At 45.4% G+C, this 25,464-nt stretch overlaps 1 protein-coding gene across 1 annotated transcript in view; it reads right to left on the bottom strand.

The window, feature by feature from the left end:
* Hunk (hormonally up-regulated Neu-associated kinase) overlaps positions 1–25,043 on the bottom strand; it is a 103,251-nt gene extending 78,208 nt beyond the window's left edge. Inside the window, exon 1 of the mRNA XM_033768046.1 lies at positions 24,942–25,043. The gene's annotated coding sequence lies outside the window, so the exon portion shown is untranslated. The remainder of the gene's footprint in view (positions 1–24,941) is intronic.
* Between the last annotated feature and the right edge of the window lie 421 nt (positions 25,044–25,464).

Consider the following 25,464-nt stretch of genomic DNA (forward strand, 5'->3'; position numbering starts at 1 on the left):
AGTTGGGGAATATAGCTCAGTGGGAAGACCCTGGATTCTATCTCCAGTACAGTATTGCCAGGAAAAAAAAGTTCCCCGAAAATGCACTAGTTTCACTAAAGGATCAGCCCATTGATGAGGTCACAGTTGAACAGGTCACTGGGAGGCGGGATCTTATTAGAGGAAGTAGTCAGTGGGGCCCTGCCTTTGAACGTATATCCTGTCTTCAGCCCCTTGCTCTCTCTCTAGCTCTTTCTTGTTTCTTCTGCTTCCCGGATGCTATGAGGTGAGCAGCTCTCCTCTGCCATGTCCTTCTGCCATGCTGTTTCTGCCTTGAAGCCAGCCCACCATGGACTGAAACCTCTTAAGCCATAAGCCGAAAGCAAACCTTTCCCCCTTTACGTAGGTCAGATATTTTGTCCCAGCATCAGAAAAGTGACTAATACACCACCGTTTACTTGTGTTTTGATCACTTCCTCAGTTGGCAATATGTGTTACAGTCCTCCCTCCCTCCCTCTCTCTCTCTGTGCCTTTTACCTACAGCCTCTCTATGCTCCTTTTCTCCTCCCCTTCACTGCAATCCCAGAGGGCTTCTGACAGTGCCTGACTGAACCCACCTTCCCCTCTGTTCTGACCAGACCATATGAGACCAGTGGACAGCAGCATCACTAATACTACCCCACCAGAGCCCTCCTCCCAGAGCTGAGCCTCAAGATCCCTATAAAGCCCTAGTAAGTGGTGAGCAAATAGCTATGATGGTGAGCCCTATGGACAGAACTGGGAGCACAGGTAGCTTTTCCCAGGCAGCTGGCCATCATGACCTTGACAACCATATGATTATCACAATCCTAACAGTGCTTACTTCCAACATACCAGGTGGATTCACCTGGCCTCCTTTTGGATAGTTCTTTTGGATGGTTCTTACACTTTCCTACTTCTTAGCAAATGCAGTACACATGCTCCTTGATTCTTGATGAGTTCTGTCTCAATAAACTCACAATAAACTAAAAATACCATAAGTAGAAAATGCACTGAATCCTGTAACCCACGGACCAGCCTGGCTTAGTGATACAGTGTGCTACACAACATCAGCTGTTTCCCCCTCATGATCAACCAGCTGACTGGTAGCTGAGCTCACTGCTCCTGCCCAGCATGGAGAGAAAGAAGGCTGTACCACATATTGCTAGCCCAGGAAGGGTTCAAAATGCAAAACAACAAAGTATGGTTTTGTATATTACTTTTTCACCACCATCGTAACATTCAAAAATCCTAGGTTAAACCATCTTAAGTCAGGGACTGTTTCCAAATGGTGCCCCAGCTTCTCTCAATTTCTTGCTCCTCTTTCTGCCCCTCACCCTCCCTTTCCCAAAGGTGAGTAGCAAGGCAATGGTGTGATCCACGATGGGAAGTGGGTAAGATCCCAGGAAAACCACCCAGTCCCAGCTTTGGGGTCAACTTACAGAAGCTTCTGCAAAGCAGAGCCAACCCCTCAAGAGAGGTCCATATCCAAATCCGGAAACAGTACCTAATTCGGGAAGAGGGTCTTTGCCAACATGGTGCAGTTAAAGGACCTAAGATGTGGAAACGGTCCTGCATTATTAATTGGTAAGCCCCCAAAGCCTTCACTAATGTCCTTAACACACACACACACACACACACACACACACACACACACACAAAGAGAAGGCCATGTGAAGGAAAGATTGATGTGATCAGAAGCCCAGGCATTCCACCAGAAGTCAGAATAGGCAAAGTTCTCATGGAAGGGTCTCTAGAGGGAACATGGCCCTGTTGACATCTTGACTTTGGCCCAGTGAAATTGATTTCACACTTCCAGTCTCCAGGCGATGAAAGAATAATTTCTGTTGTTTTAAGTAACCAAATTTGTGGTAATTTGTTACAGCAACCCCAGGAAACGAACACACCAGGTGTGTTCACCATCATCATTTGATATCTTGGTTGTCAAGTTTTGCTGGTCAAGAAACCAAGCCACCTGCCCTGGGAGAATTTTTCCATCATGGTCCCTCGTCACCAGCTTGTTTTTCTTCACCCTCTACACCAATAACAGTGAACCTGGAATGCCGTTCATAATTACACAAAAACACTTAATCAACTTCACCTAAAACAACAAAAATGGAAATGATATGACTGCGATATTAAGGGAAAGGCAATCAATGACTGGCAAAGGGAGGCATCGAATTTAATTTGACAGCAATCTGAGATTTATAGGCAAAATAGATCCAACATTGATTCTGTCAGGGTAAAAGCCCAGTGCAATGATGGGTCTGTAGCTAAAAACTAAATTGCTTTAGGCAAGAGAGTTTCAAAGAGTGTAAAACTAGAGTTGTTACTCAGTGACACTAAAATAAGTAAGTTTAGCAGGTTCCAGATAAAAAGAGAGGGAGGACCAGTGGCCAATATCAGCACTGCAGATTCCCTGATCCTGGAGGGCAGAGTCCCAGCAGTGTCCCGTAGGAACTCCCAGTCTGGTCTGGCGGATGAGGGTGTGTATGTGTGTGTGTGGAGGAAGGATGACGGATGTCCGGGGAGTATCAGAAGCCTGGATATCTTCTTGAGCACATCAAAAAAACAGGAAAAGAAAAGAAAATCCTGTGAAATGTCAGTAAAACCACACTCCGGCTCTTCAATGAATCCAAGCTGCAAAGTCTCCCAAAATTTCACAAAGGAATCTGTTTTCAAAGATTGCCCCCATACTTCCAACCATGTAAGTAGCGAAGTCTTGCAGAGCTCCAATCTATGACAGTTGAAAGCAGATTATTCATCAACTTCTTTCATTAATTAAGAAAACGTATGTCTCACAATATGGGAACTCTATGTCACCCCTCCTCCTTCCCCAACCAAACAAAGATGTCTACCACGATGGGTAAAGTCAGCAAGCCAACTTCTAAATAAATAGTTAAGCTCAGAGGAAAGAAATGGAAATCTCCCGAGGCTATAAAATGAGTGAATCTATAATCTCTAGGCAGCAGCTACAGAGGTGGAGAAACACAAGTTACAGGGGAGATGCGGGGACCCTAAAGAAGGAAAGGGACTGGTGGAAAAGATCTGACCTGCACACAATGGGAGCTTGGCTTTGCCTAGCATGAGAGAAGAGAGGGAAGGACACACACGTGGGTCCCAATCCATGAGCAAAGGGGCCAATTGCAAGAAAGGGATTCGTGACCGATGATTTTGTCACATGACCAGGAGAAACACCATTGTACAACGAAGGATGCCCAAGGTCATCTGGGTGGAGTAATGCCACACACTTCTGCAAAACAAATGGTGCCCAACAGGATGTACACAAGCTACTTTGTACTGCGGCTGGCTCTTTAAATTGATGCCGTTATTATCATACCATGCTACTTTCAATGACTCAGCCTGTAGAGAGAACAGGAAAGCACTCAGGCTCAGGTTCACCGGCCAAAAAAAGAGTGCATGTCCTTGACTCCATCGCTGCACATTAAACAAGAAACCCAAACCACGTTTCAGTGTTTCTAACGCTCTGGAATGGAACTGCTTTTTAAATCCCAAGGCAGTAGTCGTCTATCAGTCTACTCGCTCATCTCCTGTAAATATTGACTTAGCTGAGACTATGTAGCTAGGATCAGAGTTAAAGGGATTTTAAATTCATCCCTTCATCCTGGATCACCCTTCCCTTCCTTTCAAATTCATTGCTCTGAGCCATAAGCAAGAACGGTTGCTGTATCCAAGCTCCAAAACGAAAAGTCAGATGTAAAATGGATTCCATGGACTGAGAGAAAGAAAAGAGTACTGATCAGAGACTCCTCTTGAATATCACAGAAACATACATACATGTAGTATACATGCCGTATTTTAGAAAGTTCATCCATTTGTCAAAGCACTTTTGTGCCACAATGTGTGAAACAATCAAAACACATAGAGAATGGGAGGCCTTAACTGAATTTCTTCTCACATGGAAGTGAGCCAAAACAGAGTTTTCTTTCCAGGACACTTCAGCATCTAAATGAATACTGTATGCTAAGCTGAAAGTAAACTTTTGTTCATCAAACTTGTATTGAGCACTTGAAATGCACCCGATACTGTTCTAGGTAACAGGTGTAGCCTGTCAATCATGGCTCTTCACGCCCATTTGTGGGAGATAATTCAGGTTCTTTGTAGTGCTTCAAAATCATTTTTGATTATAAAATAAACTGTATCTTTGCCAAAATGCATATACTGAGTCCCTTCCTCCAATGTACTATATCTGGAGACCAACAGGGCTGGTGTCCATGTGAGAAAAGAAGAGGCACTAGAGAGTGTGTGTGTGTGTGTGTGTGTGTGTGTGTGTGTCTCATTATGCATAGCAAAGGCCATGAGAGGGCCCAAGAAGATAGCCATCTGCCTCAGGAGACACCAACCACACTGACACCTCGATCTCAGACCTCCACCTTGAGTACCATGAGAAAAATGAAAAATAAAGGTCCATTATTTAAGCCTCATAGTCTATGTCTAAGGGATATTGTTACCGAAGCCTTGGCAGACTAATAGGCCATGCAAGCATCCTACAGTCCTACGAGATTCCCTGCAAGAATAAAAATGTAAGTCGGAACCAAACACAGGCCTGCGGTCAGATCTCGGAGCTCCTCTCCCGACCTCACCTTGCTTTGCACACTGCAGGGCGCCCAACATGGCAGCACAGCAGCTCAGCCCATGGGCTCTGTGGCTTCAACCTGTGAACACATGTTCACAGGTGTTTGGCTCATGCAGGTGTGACACTCACCCATGGATTAGTCCTCTGTTGCCTTATAGATGAATGTGGCATTGGGAGGTGAAGCCTAGTCTGAGGAGGTGGTCACCAGAGCATGGCATGGAAAGGTTTATCTTCTTCCCCTCCCCTGCCCCTCTCTCTCTCCCTCCCTCTCTCCCTCTCTCCCCCCCTTCCTGCTGCCATGCTATGAGCTGTTTCTCCTCCACCACACCCCCTGCCATCCCGCCCTGCCTCTGCAGCTGAGGTAACTGTGGACTGAAAACTCTAAACTGTGAGCCAAATTAAACCTCTCACCCCTATAGCTGTGGATATTGTTGCATCTCAGCAATGAGGAAGCAACTAAGACCGGCCCCTTCTGAGAGATTTTCCTGACCAGCTGCACCCCACCACCTTTGTCACAGACCCCTCACCTGATTCTGTGAAGCTACGTAAGGATCCCACCTCCAAACCCCTCCCTGGACTCAGGGCTCAGCCCTGATCAGAACGAGGACCCTTCCTGGCCTCATCCAAGGCTCATCCTTTCCTTAGAACACACTTCTGGCCCCAAGCCCTGAGGGCATTTCAAAAGGTGGCTCAGTCTCACCTACCCAGTGCCCAGCAGTACCAGGGCAGAGAAAAAGCTTAATAAACACACCCTGGACTAATGACAGAGCCAACGCGTGACGGCAAGGGGAGGAAAGCAGACAGAAAGGGGGGGGGAAATGGGCAAGCGGCCCCACTCCGCCCTTCCCCGGTCACGTGTGCGCCTAGTGGCCCCACTCTGGGCTGGACAGCAGCCAGAGATTCCTATCTAATTCAGCTAAGTGCTGCTGCTGGAGAATGGGTAAGAGGAGACTGAATGGCTCCGGGTGAGCCGAGCAGAGAAGAAAGTTAGGAAGGCTGCCAAGTTCAAGGCCATGGAGCCGTCCAGCCTTCCTGCGGCTGAAAGCAGCTTCTCACCTCCTATAAGTGTGCCTAAGAGAGGGACTGGTTTCAAGTGGATTGTCCAGGGCTCTTGCAGTTCCAGGACCAAGGGAGCCTCATGTTTCACCTCCTGCGTCTTGTGCCTCCCACCCAATGGCTAATCCTGGGCTGTGTCCCCACCAGGTACCCTTCTGCCCTCTCAATTTGTCTGACCCCATCTGCCTCCTCTTCCAGAGCAGCTAATCTTGGGGGACTGGGAGGCTCCCCTAAAGCAAGAGCCATAAAAAGACATCCAGACTCTCCATTTCTCCCAGAGGAGGAGCCAAAGTCCTGATACTGCCTGTACCACCCGTCACAGATACTGGCCTCCGTCCTCATCTTCCCAGACAACTGCTGATGGTGACTTCCTCACCGGTCCTCGGACCACACAGGGGTGTTGCGACCCCAGCCCTTGGCCACACACTCGTGCCCTCACCTCCACGGCCATGGAAATGTCTGCTTTGGGGAGGCTTTTCTGACCCTACTCACAGTCACAACCCTGGCACAGTGTCCTTCCTCGGCCTATTCCCTCAAGGCACTTATACCTCTGAATCCTACAAAATCCATTCACTGAGGGTGGGATCTGCCTGACCAACCCAAGCCCCAGGAAGAGAAAGCCCAGTCCTTTTCAACAACATGCTCCTGATGTCCCAAACAGCACCATCCCCAGCGTTTTTTAAATTTTCTTTTATTTCAAGGCAGGTTCTCAAATTCTTCAATGGCTAAGCTGCACGGGCTGGGGTCAAATTTGTGATCCTCCTGCCTCAGCATCCTAGAGTGCTGGGATGACAGGGGTACATCACCACGTCCAACTAAAAGATATTTCCTGGATGAATGAATAGGTTCACAAGCACTTGGGAAAAGAGGATTTTATTAACCAGATCTTATTTGGGCAGAGCTGTGCTCCGTCAGATTTCTCAGGTTGAAGTCCTAACCTTCAGGGTGACTATATTTGGAGAAAGGGCCTTAAAAGAGGAAATTAAGGTTAAATGAGATCGTAAGAGTCCCCAACCTAATAGGACTGGTGATTTGATGTTATTTTTTATGCACACACAGAAAAAGGCCACGTGAGGACACAGAGAGGAGATGGCCACCTGCAGGACAAAGACAGCAGCCTCAGGAGAAACCAAACCTGCCCAACACCTTGATCTGTGACTTTCAGGTTCCAGGACTCAGACAATAAGTACCTTGTGCCTCTATCTCTCCAGTCTCTGGTATTTTTTTCTTTTAAATGGAAGCCCAAGCAGAGAACAGAGTTATTAGTTTGACTTGTTTGCAATGTCACTATAAACAAAATAATCTGGGTGACAGCACTGGATGAAATGAACTGAGCAGGGTAGGCAAAAGAGGCTGCCCCAAAAGGCAGCAAGGCAATAATGACAGAAGGCCCAGTGCTCTCTGCTCCAGCCCAAGTCTGAATCCAGTGGAAAGGGGCTAAAAGCTGCGTGATTAGCATGACCCAGTGGGAAGTTTTGCAAATAAATTGGTTTCACGCCTTTTTCCAAAGAAACGATGTGTGTAAATGCATCGGAGTGGAACGTGCACCCATGTGGATGGTACGTATTAAACAGGAAGCAGAAAATATCCTTTGCCTGCTTTATAATTAATTTCGGCATTGCTCCGATTCTCAAGGAACCATGCTAGACAGCAAACACACAGGGCTGTCTTTTATGGGGGCCATTAATCGCTGCTATTTGTGTAGCCCAGTTCAACTGCTGCTGACCCCTGGCTCCAGACGGCCACCCTCCTGCTGCTGTGAGCTAAAATTTATCCTTTTGTAAATGAGGGGAAAAGTGTTCTTCCCCAGGTTTTGAAAATGAGGGTGGCAGGCGGGAAATTCCTCATGGGGGCAGATCGAGGCCACACTGACATAACCTGTGTTGGGTAAAGACAAAAGACTCAGCTTCATTTTGAGGGGGGAAAAAAAAGCCAGGGCCAGTGCAGGACTGGGAAACCCTCCCACGCCCACCCCCGGGAGTTCTGCAGGCACATTCCCAGGGGCACTCTGCACCCGCCTGACTCCAGCTCCGATTCACTAAGCAAATCACCCTGGAAACACATCCTGCTGGTGGGAAAAAAGATATTGGCTCCTGAAAGAGCGAAGAATGCCACAAACAGAGCATTTGGAGACAGCTAGGCGGGCAGGACACTCGGGCTTCACCCACAAGGGCAGCTGGGTGATTGCTGAGATTCTTATCGAAAGCTGTTACTTCAAGTAAGTGTGCGTTCTTCCTCTATCTATTGTGGTCAAGAGGCTAAATAACCCACAAGGGTAACTAAACCCGAGTGCCCAATTCCCACACAGTGTGAGTTCACCAAGCTCCTAAGACAGGTAATGCAAACATCACTTCTCTGCGGTTTTGGAAAAGCATCCAAAAAGTCAAGCTGATGACCTTTGTACAAGAATTACACAAGACCATGTGTAATTCATCTCAGTGTTTACTACAGTGCCGGGCCTCGGAAGCCAACGGATCGATAATACTGGCTTAAAAAAAAAACCTGGATGTCCCATCTGGAATCCCCATCAACTCTGCCAGTGGTGTTTTCTGCTCTATTTCTTTTGACCTTAGCTGCACTTTTAATTATCCAGAGTGTAAATCTGTGGCGAAAGAAAAGAAGCCTTGAATTACACAATCTAAAAGCAAACAGATCCCAGGAATCCAAAAGATAATGGGTTTGGCACAAGTGTGTCTCTTCACTGCACTTAACTCAAAGCAATGGGCAGCTTCCTACCACCGTCAGACACCCCAGAGTGGGTGTCCTGCACCCCGGCTCTCCCTACTCAGCCTCCCTTAAACATACAACTGCTCCTCTCTGAGAAAAACCCCTACTGCTAGAGTGGTGGATTTCCTTTATTTTTCACTATCTCTTAATCATGTTGGCTTTAGTCCAGCTAGTGTGTGGGACCCTCTGGATTTCTGAACTTCTTTTCCCCTGACCATACCCAGTCTCCAGGTCCCTTCCAGAAGCTTCCTTCTTGGCCAGCCCTACCCTGATAGATCATGTACCTCTAAGTCTTCCCAGAGCTCTCTTAGCCCTCTCCTCCTGCCCTTTGTTCACACAGTGAGGCCCTTGTCTTTCTAAAGATGGCTATAATCATTATCTGTGCTAGGAAATGTGTAACTGAAAGGCAGGATTCCTTGTCAAAAAATTAAAATCTTTATGATCTGGAGCCCCTCCGTTTCCCCTCCACTGTTTTTTTTTCTTGGATCAAATCTCATTTTGACTCACTTCCATTCTATAGATTTTCATTCAGTCCCCTGGCTATTGGTCAAATAAAATTTTCATTCTTTAAATGCTTTTTACCTAATAGTCATATTATATATGGCTTACATTTTTGTTTATTTAAGAAAAGTTGTACTGAGGTTTAGAAGCATACCACACTTAGCATCTTCCACGCTTTTAAGTGCACAGTTCAGTCCTGTTAATGGAATGTGCCCCAGCCAAGGATGCCTACATGCTGTCTTCCCCAAATGTCCAGCCCATCAAAATGTCTCCGTATTGACATTATTAATTCCTAGTCAGAAAAAAATTACTGTCACTTTTGAGCCACCAAGCACTCCCGGCCACTAGCACATCCCTATATCACAATGACTCAAGAAGCCCCCAGGGTTCAAGGAACAATCTTGAGATCACAGCTCAACCACATGTCCAGAGCCGTGTGACCAACATTGCCACGTAGTAGCGACACAGAGAAAGGAAAAGGGAACAGGTGGAATAAATTAACACATTTTCTATAACCCGTTATCTAAACTCTTATCGTTTCAGCGTGCACCATATTCCAAAATTCCAATGAGCCACTTTTCACACTCTTTTTTGTACTCTGTGTATTTTACATTTAAGGCACACCTGCCACACTTGTCACATTTCATAAGTTCAGCCGCCACCTGTGGCAAGAGGTGACCAGAGCAGACAGCAAAATTTGGTCTGCTTAGCTTAACACAAACCATTTATCCAGTAAGCCCAGGATCCAGTAAGCTAAGACCTAGCACTCAACCAAAAAGTCCAGCAAAGGAAGGGGTCAAGAAATGTCCAGTTTTGTCACTGCACAATGCATGTGGCGTGACCAACCATCTGCCATGTACAGCGAGATTTAAATTGTCCCTTTTAGAAGCCGATGAGGGGGTTCCAGAGTACCAGTATGAAGGAATCCCGGGCAAGAAATTTCACCTCATTAAATCTTGGACAGTTCAGTTCATCGGTGACCTGAGGATACGAATGGTGGCTGAAGTGACCGTGCAATGCGCTTGGCATAGTGACCATCTGTTCGCTGCAGTTATCACCCAGCAAACAAAATGACAACACAGTGCGGTGAGGATACAATGGAGAACGGCAAGTGGTGCTTAGGGGGAAGGAGGAAGAAAGAAGGGGCGGGCAAGGAAAGGCAGGGCAGGGGAGCGAGCATGTATTGTGGGGACGGACATGGCACCCCCAGGAAAGCTGAAATAATAGCTGTGCACTAAACTGAGCAAAGGCGTCCCTACATGGCTCCTGTCTCCCAATCCCTGTGGCCACGGGCCACCTGTTCCCAGGAAGTTCTCAAGAGCCCTCTGCAGGTGGCTTTTACCGCAGCACGTGAACACAAGGCTTCCTTCCTCCCGACCTAAATCACACTCTAAGAGCCAGGGCCGGCCCATGCCTGTGTTCACCAGGAAGGGAAACCAGGCATTTTCCGCACGCTGCTGTGATGTATCCATGTGTGTGTACGGTGTCCGTCTGAATAAAGCAGAATCTGAGTTCCTGGGAGTGCTCCATAAATCCTCCCAGCCTCTTTTCTGCTTGATGGCAAGCGGAATGCTCGGCCTCCACTGGCAGCAAAAATGGCTCCCGGGAGGGTCACGGAACGTACGAGCAGATAATGCGGAGGGAGGTGAGTGTGTCTGCACACTCGTGTGGAAGGGAAGGGGGCTGCAAGGACAGGGCCTGCCTGAGATCCTACAACTCAAGCCTCGGTTCCTTTTTCTTTTTTGAAACACAGATCGTTCTTTCCATGTTTTCACCAACAGCCCCCAGCGCAGTCACTCGCAAGGGCCACCCCAGCAAAGCACCCCACACAGGGTGGCTAAAACCACAGAAATGTGTGGTCTCCCAACTCTGAAAGCCACAAGTCCAAGCCCAAGGTGTCAACAGGGTTGGTTTCTTCCGAGACCTCTCTGGGTGGCTTGCACAAGGCAGCATCTTCTCGCTGTGTTGTCCTTGCCTTTCCCTTCCCATCAGCATTGAAATTTTCTTTTCGTTTTTTTTGGTACCGGGGATTGAACTCGCGTCCTTGCACTAGCAAGGCAGGCCACTGAACCGCTGAGCCAAATCCCCGGCCCCTTAAAATTTCCTTTTCTTACAGACACCAGTTAGATTGGATCAGGGCCCACCTCATGACTTCATTTAAACTTCGCTACCTCTTTGATCTCCTAGTACTGGCGGTCAGAACTGCGACATGTGGACTGGGTGGGGGGAATGTGCAGTGCAACTCACAGCACCCAAGAAAACTTGCCACAGATTTTAGGCATAAAAAAAGAAGCAAAAAAAAGAAGCAAAAGATCGAAAGGACAGCAGACCAAGCCCCTGAGAAGCAGTGGTGCTCCCTGAATAAAATCAGTTCCGACGATCCCAAGACATCTCCAAACATGACACCTTAAATTTCTTCTCTCTGCCACAGGTTTGCTTAGCTTGTGAATTCAATAACCTATTTTCAGTTATTAACTTTTCTACGGGTATACCTTCTTCGTCTTAACTTTGAATGGACATTCTATGCTTTCTGTTTGTCTTTGAAAAAGGAGGCCACCAGTTTTTTGTTTGTATTTGTAACCTTGGGTTTTCCTTTTTCACCTGTTTTTAGTGATATACAAAATTCAGGAAACAGCACATCAAATACCCTTTCTACTTTTTATCATTTAAAGTTTGGCAAAAAGAAAACTGAGATAGAAAGAGGCCAAAAGAACAGACCACAAAAGGAGACTTCCTAAAGGAAATTCATGTCGAAAGTCACCCAGGCACTCAGTATTTAAACATAAAAAGCCGATCTGTTGTAGTAAAGGTCCCTGATTTGTATACAAGACAGAAAGCTGTGACTAATGGCTTAGCTTACAGGAAGAGGGGGACTCAAGCTGATTCTAGGAAGAAATAATTGTTTGCTGGCACTGTATTCCATAAAGAGGTCTTTAAAATTCTTTCAGTAATGAAACTACTGAATCAGAAATTTGCAGCCCACGTCCAGATAGACTATTTTTTTCCAGTGAATTTTGTTTTGTTTTCTTAAGTGGTATCAAGTCTTAAGAAAACATCATCAAAATCAGATCTCAAAAAACAAAAAGAAGAGGCCGGGGATTTAGCTCAGTGGTTCTGCTACCTGCCTCGCAAGCACAAGGACCCAAGTTCATTCCCCAGTATCAAAATAAATAGATAAATAAATAAAAAACAAAACAAAAGAAGAAGAAGAAAAGGAGGAGGAGGAGGAGGGCAGGAATGGAAGTATAAACCAATAATCTCAGCACTCTGGGAGGATGAGTCAGGAGGATAAACAAGCTCAAGCCCAACCTGGGCAATTTAGCCACTTAGGGAGACCCCAGCTCAAACTAAAAACTGAAAAAAGGCTTGGAGTGTGGCTCAGTGTGACGGCCCTGAGTTTAATCACCAGTACCGGAAAAGGAAAAAAATAGAGGAAAGCAACCACTCCAACCAATACTGTGTCACATTAGACATAACCCAGAATGTTTTAGAAAGCTTAACTTGAAACATTTTTCTTATATCCCCCAAAATCTTTGGATGTCATCTTGTGGTCACCTAGAAATAGCATCATCCCTTTAACAATGTGACCAGTTAAGGAAAGGGTGGAGGTTTTAGTTTTGTTTCTCTTCCTGGGAGGGGTTAGCTTTATTTAATGGAGGTTTGGGGACTTGGCTAGGGTCACACACACTGTGGCCATTCCAAGACTGAAACACCAATATTCCACCGCCATCCAGGGCACCCATGTTCAGAATTCTTTTAAGGTGCAGACCTCTAATCTTCCCAGAATGTAGCTCAACGGCAGAGCACTTGCTTAGCACATGTAAAGTCCTGTTTCAATCCCCAGCACCAAAAAAAAAAAGGTAAAAATATAGACTTTAAATTCATCATTTAGTTAAACATTTAGCTATAAGCACAACTACTCCTCCTCCTCCTGCCTCTCTCCCTCTGTCTCCCTCTCTCTCATCCTCTCCCTCTTCCTCTCCCCCTCTTTCTCACCAAAAAATAACTTAATCTGTAAGAACAAGAAACAAAATCAGGACAAGGGATTTAGCTCAGTGGTTTTGCCACTTGACTCGCAAGTGCAAGGTCCCAAAATCGATCCTCTGTACAAAAAAAAAAGAAAGAAAGGAAAAAGAAAAAGAAACAAAACACAGGGCAGGTCTTCTGGCCCATTATAGTCAGCTGTCTGATTAATTGAGCTTTGTAAATACAGTCAACCCTCCATATTCGTGGATCTGCATGCAAAGATTCAGCCAATCTCAGATGGAAAAGGCTGGGGGGAGGGGAGTCCAGAAAGTTCCAGAAAGCAAAATTTGAATCTGCCACACACAGATCTCAAGAATGCAGGGGTATGCAGGCGCGCCCCCTACCGCCTCCCGCCGTTTCACGCATCCTAAGTCTCGCGAGAACACTCCTGAAGGAGCAGCCTTGTCTTAGAGTCTCACTCATACCATCTGGAGCTAAGCCTATGATGGTTGCAACTGTACCAAATTTTCTTGTTCTTCTTCCCTTAACAAGGCAGTATAGCAACTATTTGTACAGGATTTACATCTTCTTAGGTATTATAAGTAATCTAAAGATACTGTAAAGTATACTATGTCATTTGATGCAAGGGACAAGAACACCCACAGACCTTGGTACCGAGGGGGTCCTGGAGTCACTCCCTCACATAAACCAAGGGAAAGCTACATTCAAACTAGTTTAGTTAGATATAAGCATAAAATTGATCTGGGAAATTGTCACTTCTTTGTCAACTGCACAGTGTGAAAACAAAAGAAAGGACACACCTTGCAGACTACAGCCATCAAACTTCAATTCTCAAACTGCAATAGTCCCCACTTCTTAAGCACGTGAGAAGCCTCGTAAGCCATCACCCATGTCCCATGTCAACACCACATGCTCCGAGGAAGATGTTAGCAATTCCCTCCACCACAGAGGGAAAAGCTTTGATTTACACAGATGAAGAAACCTGCCAAGCACACACACACACACACACACACACACACACACACACATGAACATGGTTGAGCCTGGGTTTGACGCAGCCTACACTTTAGCTGCTTCTTGACAACCAGCAGCAGGGTGACCTGAACCAGCTCAGGCAGTTCACTGTGAACAAGGGAGAACAGTAATGTCTCTCCATCCAAACTCACCACACTTTCAATGCTGACGTCCTAAGGAGACAACCTGTCTTACCCAGGGGAGGTGGGGTAGTGGCTCAGGATAGAACTCAGTTTGCAAAGGAGGAGACAGTATGAGTGGGACAGGGCCAACACAAAAGGGTGAGTAACAAGTTTAAACAGTAGCTGAACACAGAGGTAACTGATGTTAGGTTCTTTTTTGTTGTTGTTTTTTTATTTTGGTACCAGGGATTGAACTCAGGTCCTGGCGCTTGCGAGGCAGAGGATGGAACCACAGGGCTAAAATCCCCAGCCCAAATGGATCTGAAAAGCTCCCACTGAGATGGCTTCCTATTTCTGCTGCCAGGCGAGCAAGGTTGACCACTGCTGCCTTTCAGTCAAAGCTGGCTACTCCTGTCCCTCACCTGTCACCTCCACATCAGAAAGCTGCTGGGAATGCGTCAACAGCCAGGTACACAAACCCAGAAGCGTCTCCCCAGCACAGTGTGGTGGAGATGAACACCCCCTTTCTCCTCACCTTCATGACCCTCCCAAATGTCCCAGCAGATCCACACCACAGACTCTACAGGTGAGCCCAGGCAGGTACTTGCTATGGGTTCAATTCTCTCCCCTAAACAATTTCTCATTGGTTACTCTGAGGTTATCAGGGTGGACCCTAATCTAATATGGACACGGGCACACACAGTGAAAAAAATGCTGTGAAAAGATTGGCGGTGGCTGCCATGAGTCCCGGAACCACTGAAACCCAGGAGGGAGACCTGGAACTGACCCTTCTCTAGCATCTTCAGAGGGGGCAGGGTCTTCCCTGCCAGCACCTTGATCGCAGACTTCTAGCCTCAGAAATGTGTAATAGTAGATTTCTGCTGTTCTACACCACCCACCTGTCATACGTTGTGAATCAGTAATCTAACACCAAACTCAAAGGTCCTGGCATCTGGTCCACGCTGCAACCTCTCTGAGAAATATTTTTCCAACTACTCTGCATTCGGTCCACCAGAAAGTTAAAAGCTAAGCCACAAGAAACCCATGGCTGACTCTGGATAAGCGTGACTCCCACGGTACTGATTAACCAAAGTGTCCCGATGCACACCGGCTCAGCAGAGTGATGTTGAGAGAGCCAGACCCAGAAAGGAAACCTTTGGACCATGGAACCACCTCAGGCATGCAGCCAGAGATTCCACCAGACACCTTTCCTCCCCTACGCTTATCTAAGTGCCCACTCTTTGTGACAAATCATAGAGGCACTGTGGAAATTTTTTTGTTTTAATTAATAAGACCTGGTTCTACCCTACATAACCTCACTGTCTGATAAGGAAGCCAACATCCACTCATGAATGCCTAGGATGTCACAAGCAGTAGGAAAGGCAACAAGGGAGGCAGAACAAAAGGTAGGAGACACTGCTTCGGGCTGAGCAGGGAAGGGCAGGCTCCATGGGTGAACATGGCATTCAGCAAGACTGGCAGGGTCAGCCTGGCGCAGGCACCACCAGGAGGCAGAGGCAGCCAGGGGACTCCAACAGAGCACACACAGGGGTCAAAGGATTTACCTGCGCCAGCACCAACAGTACAGGAAGAGAAACTCAGAATATACCACAGGGACTGATCCCAGGAAGCCCTGAACGTAGGAGATTGAACTGGGATCTGCACTGTAGATAATCAGAGACCCTGTTAAGGTTTCTCCAGCAGGACTACGGCATGATTGGCGTTCACCTCTAGATAGGATGGGCAGGATGAAAGAGGACTCAACAATGAAACCAGACCGTGGCAAAGGCACTGATCAGTAGGAGAGAAATTAACAAGCAACAACTCAGAGGTGGAACTCACTGGAGTCAAATAACTTGATGGTCTGAAGAGCGTGGCAGAAGAAAGGTAATGCCAAGACATTGAGTTGGAGAAGCAGAAAATGGCCAAGAGGGATATGTGGCTGCAAAGAGGTCAGCGGCAAAGATGAGTTCGCCTCAGCACATGTTATAGGCTGAATCGCGTTGCTCTCCTCAGGTATGTTAACGCCCTAACCCCCCAGAGTACCTCCAAATATGACCTCACTTGGAAACAGACAGGGTCACTGCAGATGCAATCAATTAAGAAAGGGTCATTTGGATGGAACCCTAATCTTAATGGGGCTGGTGTTTTACAAGAGGAGGGGACACAGATACACACAGAAAAAACGGCCATTCAAGACAGAGGTTGAAAGGAGAGTAAGGTAGTGTCTTAACCCATTTTCTGTCACTATAACAACATATTACAGACTGAGTATTTTATAAAGGAAGTAAATTTATTTAGCTTCCAGGTCTGGAGGCCAGGTGATCTGGGAGCATCAGTGAGGGCCTCACACTATCATAATAACATAGCAGAAAAGAGGACACGTCCAAGACAGAAAACTAGCCGGGCAACCTCACTTTGTAAGAACCTGTTCTGCGATAACAGACCAAGCCCTGGGAGAATGACTTTAGTTCACTCAAGAGGGTGGCGCCTCCAGGACATCATCCCCTGCCACAAGTCCCACTCCCTGCTACACTGGGGACCAGCTGTCCAACACGTGAATTCCAGGGAACATAGTCACACCACAGCAGGAAGCTATAATCCATAGAAGCCCGAAGATGGCAGGTAACCACTAGAAGCTAAGAAGAATCCATCATCAACCAATCAATGATAGACAGATAGATGACAAAACAGACAGACAAGACTGTCCTCTCTGGGTTTCTGAAGGAGCATGGTTCTGTGATATCTTGGTTTCCTGTTTCTGGCCCCCAGAACTGTGATTAAATAAAGTTCTGCTATGTTAAGCTCCCTGCTTTGTGTCACGTTCTCACGCAGCCTCAGGAAGCTAATATACAATGTAATGAGGGCAGGTCTAAGGAAGGGTAGTACAGCAGGAAACTGTTGGCAGCCTTGACTTTTAAGATCTTTTCCTCTATGGTACCAAGTACAGAATGAGCCTTTTTCCCTTTTACGTTCACACACCCATTGAAAACAGTGGAGGAGGTGATAGGAACTTAGGAGCAAAATCATTACAACTGGCTCACAGCAACATACATTAGAAACGTCTGCAATGCCAAACTGTGAAAAGGCAAGATGCTCACACAGGGTATGCCTCATGTGGCTCCTAACCAGCTATTTAGGCAGATCGATCAGATGCTCTGTGGATATCAAAGGCTTCATTTTCCTATCAGCCCTCTTAGGATGAATAAAAGCTGCCCTTTCAAACTTCCCAGATTCACCTTTCCACATAGAGCTGGTCTGATATTAAACGTTCTCCTCCTTTGCACTTCTGGAAGCCCCTACCCCACTCCTACCTGGCTCTACCCCACCTGACAGCAAAGCTCAATGCACAAAGTGACCAAGAGACAGGAGGTCTCAGAGTCTATTAGAAAAATAAGTTGCAAACAATATGTTCAATATAGCTGGTTTTTTGCAATAATTTGAAAAAGCCCTGAAGTATAAAACTTATCCTATTATAACCAGAAAACACAATGGTTTTACCAGATGCAGATTCAGGACAGGGTATGTGGCTAAAAAATAAGGCTCAGCAATGTAGCCCAGGGTCACTAATCTCTCCTGGGAAGCCAGACCAGCCAGAGGGCTCAGAGCACCAGTCGGTTTTCAGGGTCCAGGGTCTTCTTTGGCAGAATGTTACATAACCACGTTGCTTTCCACAACCCATCTCTATTCTGCATGGGCTCCTTGATGCTCTGCCTTGCTAAATTCCACCACACCATGAGCCCCAAGAACGCTCAGCAGTGAGTAGCTCCAGGGTAAGTATTACAAAAAGCCAGAACATGGGGAAAGAGAGGCAACAAAGCCACCCCGGAGTCCAGGCAGAGCTTTCCACCTAAGCCCAAGGAACACTTATGCCCACACAGGGCACTTGGCCTTTTGTACCCATGGTTCTACATCTCCAGATTCCATCAGCTATGAATAAAAAATACTTAAAGAGTTTTTTTTTAATCCCATTACTCATTGTTATTCCTTAAACAATAGTGTAAAAACTATGTCCATAGTATTTACATTGTATTAGGCATTATTAGCAATCCAGAAAGTTTATAGTATACAAGAGGATAGGCATTGGTTATATGCAAACACTTAACAATTTTACTGTATATAAGGCACTTGAGCTCCTGCAGATTTTGATATCTGAGAGACATGCATGGGACTAATTTTCTGCAGATACCAAAGGACGACTATTTAACTTCTGGCTATGTTAGTCAGCTCTCTGTCACTGTCACAAAATACCTGAGATAATCATCTTGTAAGGAGGGAGGATTTATTTTGGCTCACAGTTCCAATGGCTTCGTTCAGTCCATGGTCAACTGGCTCCATGGCTTTGAGGCATGGGGCAAGGCAGAATGCAGAGGGAATCACACAGTGGAGCAAGGCTGCTCATCCCATGGCAGCCATAAAGCAAGGGTGGGTGGCAGGGAGAGACGGCGACAAAACTCACCCTTCAGGGCACATCCCCAGTGACCCACTTTCTCCAGCTAGGCCCTATGTCCTGAAGTCCTCACCACCTGCAACAGGCCACTGAGTTATGAATCCACAAATTAATCTATACGTGAAGTCAGATCTCTCATGATGCAACCACCTCCCTAAGGCCCCACCTCGCTGCACTGTTATACTGGGAGCCAAGCCTTAAACACGAGTTTTGGGGGACATTCAAGATCCAAACCATAACAAACCCTGACCACTCTATGGCCTTCATGGTTCCCTTGACCTTGCTTATCTTTTGCTCTTTGTTTTGAGCAGTCAAAGTCCTTTCGGGGGAATAATAAGATATGAAAAATTATAACATGATGCTATGAGTTGAACTGTGTGTCCCCTCCCCAAATGTTGGTGTCCTAACCCCAGTATCTGTAAATACAACCTTATTTGGAAATAGGGTCTCTGCAGATGACCAAGTCAAAATGAGGTCATTAGCGTGGACTCTAATCCAATAGAACTGCTATAAATGGGGAGATTTAGACAAGAGACAGCCATACATAGAAGGAAGGAAATGGGTAGATTCAGGGAAAATGCCATTTCCAGCCAAGGAACACTCGAGGCTAAGAAAAGCTGGGAGGGGAGCCTCAGAAAGACCATCATTACCTCTCAATATTCAAAAGGTCCCAACCACTGTAACACTCTGATCGTGGATTTCTAGACTCCAGACTGAGAGAAGATAAATTTCTGTTGTCTAAACCACACAGCCAGTGGAGATTCATTACAGCAGCTCCAGGAAATGAATGCACATGATAACGTGCTATTAGCTAGTACAGCTTTAGCGTGAACACTTTAGGAGCCACATAGAATAGCCTTTTGGTTCCAAAAAATCATATATAAATTCTTCACAAGTCGCATGTAAATATCTTATAAACAACATAAATGCCTTAGATGGACCATCCTAATAATTTTATGTATTTAACTGTGTCCTCTGCGAAACTCTAGTAGGAACTTAAAACACCACATTCTTTTGATCGTTACAGAAATGTGCCAGGAAAATCAGCCAACCACTGTTAGCATTAAATATTTTCCCTGTTCCTCTATCCAATCAGCACAGAGAACCACGCAACAAAAACAAGCCAGGAGTCCAGTAGGCTAAGATGTTTCCTTACCACAACACCTGTACCTAAAAGTCATCCATTTTCAGGTGTTGTGTCTGGGCACAACGTGTCTGGCAAGAGGTATGAGAGGGAGATCCCAAGTTCCTTCCCACAGGAAAAAGTTACTGGAGAAAGAGAAGGAGCTTGTCAGGAAGGGGTTTCAATAACAGAGGAAGTTTCTCAGCATGACTTCCTGAAGCTGGCCTCGCTGTTCTGGACACCCAGCACATTTGGATATATGAGGACAGAATTGGTTTGCTAGGGCTGCCTGTCACACACCACAGGCTGGGTGGCTAGGGCATGTTTCTCATCCTGGGTCCAGAAGTCCACAATCAAGGCAATGGAGAGGCTAGCTTCTCCAGGGCCTTGCTTCTTGGCTTCTAAATAGCCATCTTTCTCCATGTGTCTTCCCATGGCCCTTCTCCTGTGTGTGTACAAGTCTGTGCCCAGATTTCCTCTTCTTATACAAACCCTGGCTCTGTTGGATTAGAGCCCATATATATGATCTCATTTCACTTTAATCATCTCTCTCTAAAGATCTTATCTCCGTGCACAGTCACATTGGGAGGTACTAGAAGTTAGGGTTTCAACCTACGACGAGTAAGGCAACACAAGTCAGTCCAGGACAAACACCGTCACAAGTGCAAGACTCATTACGCCTCAGTGAGTCCCTGCTCCTCCTGAGCCTGCATGTCCTTCTGCCAGGTGACAACACCTCCCCAGCCACTGCAACACACAAAAGCACCAGCTTAGGAGTCTTTAATGAAGGCCAAAGCCATGCTGAGTAACTATATTTAAAAGGATGCTTATGCCTGGGCACCAGTGAGGCATGGCCCACCCAGCTGTTTGTGATAAATCAGAAGTTCCTTTCCTAATAGCAAAATTTTCCTCTGACACACAGAGATGGATAGGCTTCTCAGATTACACACAGAGAAACCCAAAACCACCACGTTCCTTTCCCAGGGAAAAAAAAATCCCCATTGAAAGACTCTAGCTTTCCATTCTCTCCACGTGCACGACATCATCACAGGCCCCTTATTAAATTGTCACACTATTTACTCATCTGAGGAAGGAGCCATGTGAAGGGGGCTGATGAGCCATCAGCATTTTGGGGAGGTTTTTTTCTCTTCAAACTCAAAATGCTGGGGTCACTCAGACTCAGGTTGAACAGCTGTTTCAGCTCTTAACACACAGGAAGTCTGACCCTGGGCCCTGCACTGGATTGAGTGATGACTCAGGAGACAGAAGGTTACAGGTCTTGAGGGTCCAGCGCGGGGCATTTCCCAAGACTGTAATGGTCACTTACACTGGAGTATGTCTTGAGTCTCCCTGGAAGAGAACGACAGGAACACACTGAATTCATTTCCTGTCCACATTCTTCATCCTGCTTCCCTTTCTCTTACAGAGCAGCAACACAGTAGACTTTGCCAAAGAGGGACCAGGACTAATTCTACAGATTTTTACTTGTGATTCCCTACCCTCCTGGGAAGTTTAATCTATCACTCTGGTAGGAAATCTTCCCTTTTTCACTGTAACAGCAGGTGTTCTGTGTCTGTGAGGCACAGCTCAGTTCCAACTCTGGAAGGCAGGCTTGATGGAGGGCAGATTTGAATTCTGCGCCTGTTCCATGTCTTTGCACTGGGCACTGAAATCCAGACCCCGATTGGCTTGCCAGTCTCTGCGCCCTGGAGGAAAGGGTCTATTTTTCCTCCTGAAAACCTGGCTGCTGGCTGAACCATGTAGATACATCCACCCAGAGGAGATGCATTTCTCCATCTGGTCTACCCAGAGGAGGAGGCTTTTCCAATTGGCCCACTTGAGGCTATGCTTCCTTCAATTGGCCTATTCAGAAAGACTGACTTAATTCTAGTTAGCCTGCCCAGAGTGACATCTTTTTCTAATTGATCTGTCTAGGCATAGCTTTCCTAATTTGTCCAAAATTTGTGCAAAAGCCCATACAGCCCATACAGGTTATCAGCAGATCTGTGTGAACAAGGCAATCAATAAATGTTTGAATGAAAACCAAAAATCACCTCTACGGCCAAGTAACATAATGTTTTTGTTGTTATGGTTCCTGTCTTGCTTCTAACCACTTACAACTATGAAATTCCCCCAACAATGTGTAGTCTGAACCCATAGCCTTCTCACTGGATGGCTTTAGATTAAAAAAAAAAATTCTTTTTTTCTTTTTGAGACAGGGTCTTGCTACATATTCCAGGCTGGACTTGAACTCACTGTGAAGCCCAGGCTGGCCTCGAACTCACAGAGATCCTCTTGCTTCAGCATTCCAAATGCTGGGTTACAAGCATGTGCCACCACGCCTGGCGAGGTTAAAAAATAAATCTTAAAATAAGTCTTATGAAAATGGAAAAAGTTTTCCATGAGTGCACAGGAAATAATTTGGAAAAAGGAGACCCCATCAGTGATTTCTCTTTTCCCTTTTCTTTCTTCCTTTCCCTTCCCCTAGGCCTGGGATGACCTCTTCCCTTCGACAACAAAGAAGTCTTAGACAGGGGTTCTTTCAAATTTGACATTTAATGCTTTAAACTCCAAAATTAGCTCTAATTCAAGAAGCATTCCTGTCCCACAGGCAACAGGAAACAATCAATATCCTATTCTCACATCACAGGACAACTGGCTGCCAAAAGCAGCTGAAAAGGTACAGGAATAAAACAGTCTGGAAGAGGCTGGCTTGGCGGGGGGGTTCGTTATAGAAGTTGAAAACACAAATTCTGGCAACAATAATAACACAAGACCAAGTTCTCTCAACTTAGTGCCACATTTTAAAGAGATCTTAAAACAATGAAAATGACAGATTCCCATGAAGGGATCCCTTTTTTAAATGGAGCTAAGTACCCCCAAAACACTGTAAGTACTGGAGAAATGTAACTCCTAAAGACTGGAAAACGTTGTGCTGAATTTTGCAGAGAGGTCGTTACTAAATCAAAACACTGGGAATAAAGTTGTCCAGTAAACCTTTCCAAACCATACCTGTTTGGTAACCTGTGGAGAATCACCTATAAATTTGTTCCCTCTTTTGTTGTGAAAGTGACTCTTGTTATGGTTTATATCTAGATGTCCCACCAAAGCCTCAAGTGCTCACCAGTGGGGCTTTGGGGAGGCAACTGGGTCGTGGGAGCCAGGTGAACCCTGGTTGGAGCAGGTGGGTCACTGGGGGCGTGGCCTGGAAAGGTCTATCCCCCTCCCTCCTCCCTTGATCTCTCTCCTTCCTGTCTGTCTACCCTCAGCAATCTCCTCTGCACTGCCCTGCCTTGGGGCCAGCTGACTAAGGACTGAAACCTCTACAAAATGGGAGCCAAAATCAGCCTCTCCTCCTTGGCGTTGTGGGTGTCTGGTATTGTGTCTCTCAGCGATGAGAAAGTAACTAAGACAACTCTACTGTTAAAGGGGATGCCAAGAAAGTGACCTGGAGTGGAGGCAAGTAAGGGTTCCATTATCAGACCTCCCTAGCGCTACGGCATCAGCCCTGAAAATGTAAGGACCCAGTCGTGTCCAGCAACAGCAACAAGGAAAAAACAGGAGGCAGAGAAGAAGGGACTGAGGAAAATTCACCAGGAGCTGCAGAGGAAGCGCAGGAGAGACAGATAGGAGGCCATCGGAATCTGAGGAATGCAGGACCTTTGGGCCCCTGGTATCCTGGGAGACCGTCCAGTTCTAGGAGGTGAGATTACCGCAGAGGTACCTCCCCTCCTTTCTAGCCTTAAAGGCAAACTCCATCACCCATGATCAACAAAGCGGGCATCTGAAAGAGCCTCACTGGCACAAGTCCTTAGGTTTCCAGTATAACTGTGACAGTCTCGGTGAATAACCACCAGCAGTCAGTATTCCTGAGAAACCGAAGCTGAGAAGGCTTGAATACCTGTTCTACATGACACCAGTAACTTGTCATTGTGTAACAGGTTGGAAAGCACAAGGCCAAACTTCCTACCCAACATGAAGACTCATCTGCAAACACAAGGAAGCACTGGCACCACTCACTGACAACATCTAAAGACTTACAACATGAAGCCAACAACAAACCCTCCAATTCCCATACACCTCAAACTAAGAGAAGACAAGAGTCATCTGTCTGATTAGACGAAATACACAATTTCAGCCCGGGCGTGGTGGCACACACCTCGATGCCAGCACAGCCTGGGCAGCTCAGGGACTTAGCAAGACTGACTCAAAATTAATTTTCTTTTTTTTTTTTTTAAGAGAAGGCTGGAACATACGCTAAGATCCTGCGTTCAATCCTCAATACTGCAAATAAACAAATTAAACTTCAGTGTGCCTCCGCCTCCCTTCTCTCCCCTGCCACCGAAAGTCCTATCATGGATGAAAAAGCAAATGACCAATGAGAGAATATAAGGCAACAAAGATTAAAAATTCAGTATCTTTTATATGTAGAGTTCACACAACCTTGTAAGATAAATAGGAGAAAAATAAGGAAAAAACTCACTAGCAAGAGTTCATAAAAGAAACAAAATGTAACTATATTGTTTGCTTTAAATGTACCAATAAACTTAATAGGGAAAAAAAAAACAAAATTCAATCAAGTATATAAGCTATGATTAACTCTGCTAATTATCAAAATGTACATTTTAAACGTCAGTTTCATACAATGTTGGATAACGTGGCATAATACTTCTAGGGTGCAATTTGTTTATCTTTATTAAGTTTATTGGTACAATTTAGGTATACAGTACAGCTACATTCATCACTGAGATCCTGTACCTTTACAAGATGTATCTTGGTTCTTATTTTTTCCCCATTCCCCAGCCCTCCCTTCACCCCCTCAACCCTTCCCTGTTTACAATGACATTGTTTCCTTGTTTTTCCTTTTTACATATTTTTTCTTTCCCTTTTCCCTACCCCTCCCACTTCCCCTATTCTTTTAATCCTTTTCTTTCTGCTACACAATATCAATTATACATTTTGATCCTTATTTACGCTTTCTGTTTTTCACACCAGAGAAACGATTCAGTATTTACACGTGTGCCTTATTAATTTCACTTAAGAGCCTGGTCTCAGTGTGCATCCACTTTAGCTATGGAGAGGGACATATGAAGGTAGGGCAGCATTGTTATGCAGGGAAATTTTTTCAGCAACTTCCATGTCCAGCAATTAAGAACAGATTTCAAAAATTAAAGTGCCTCCAAAGAATAGACCCTTGTATGACACCAAAATTCAAATCTTGAAAGAATATTTATCAAAATCTGTACCTTTCCCATAAAATTAGTTGCAATTCAATGTGAACAGTGCACTCCAACTCTGAAACAGATGGATCCAAAAAGCAAAAAAGAAAAACCTTGAATATATCTGTACCACAAATAAATGACTCACCTAAATGTTCACAGTGATCTTCACTGGATTGTGATTATAGATGATTTTTAGTTTCTTCTTGGAGTTTCTGATTATTTTCCACAAGCAATGGAGGGTATAAGATCATGTTTAATTAACCAGGAACAAAAAAAAGAGGCTTTTTTTAAAAGTAATCTAAAGCAGAGGGGGAGTAGATAATGAAATGTGATTAGTAAAGTACATAGCAGGTGGCACAGTTAGCAATGAAGAGTTTAAGTGGCCATAAGAAAAAAATATGGTAATTACTAAATACGAGACTGTATTTATTTGAATGTGTTAAGAACTTCAAATATTCTAAAGTGTACCTGTGACTGAACTGATTTAAGACATTTTAAAATACTTAATACTTGGTCCAAAATACTTTAAAATATTACTTTAAAAATACTTATGCACCTGCTTAGCATGTGTGAACCCTGGGTTCAGTCCCCAGCAAACACGCACAACCCATAGGTAATATTTATGTATATCCATATATATGAGAATGATTCAAAAATGTGTGTATATA

This window comes from Fukomys damarensis, unplaced genomic scaffold (assembly GCF_012274545.1).
Source record: "Fukomys damarensis isolate Sample0158 unplaced genomic scaffold, DMR_v1.0_HiC HiC_scaffold_24, whole genome shotgun sequence".
Classification (NCBI taxonomy): Eukaryota; Metazoa; Chordata; class Mammalia; order Rodentia; family Bathyergidae; genus Fukomys; species Fukomys damarensis.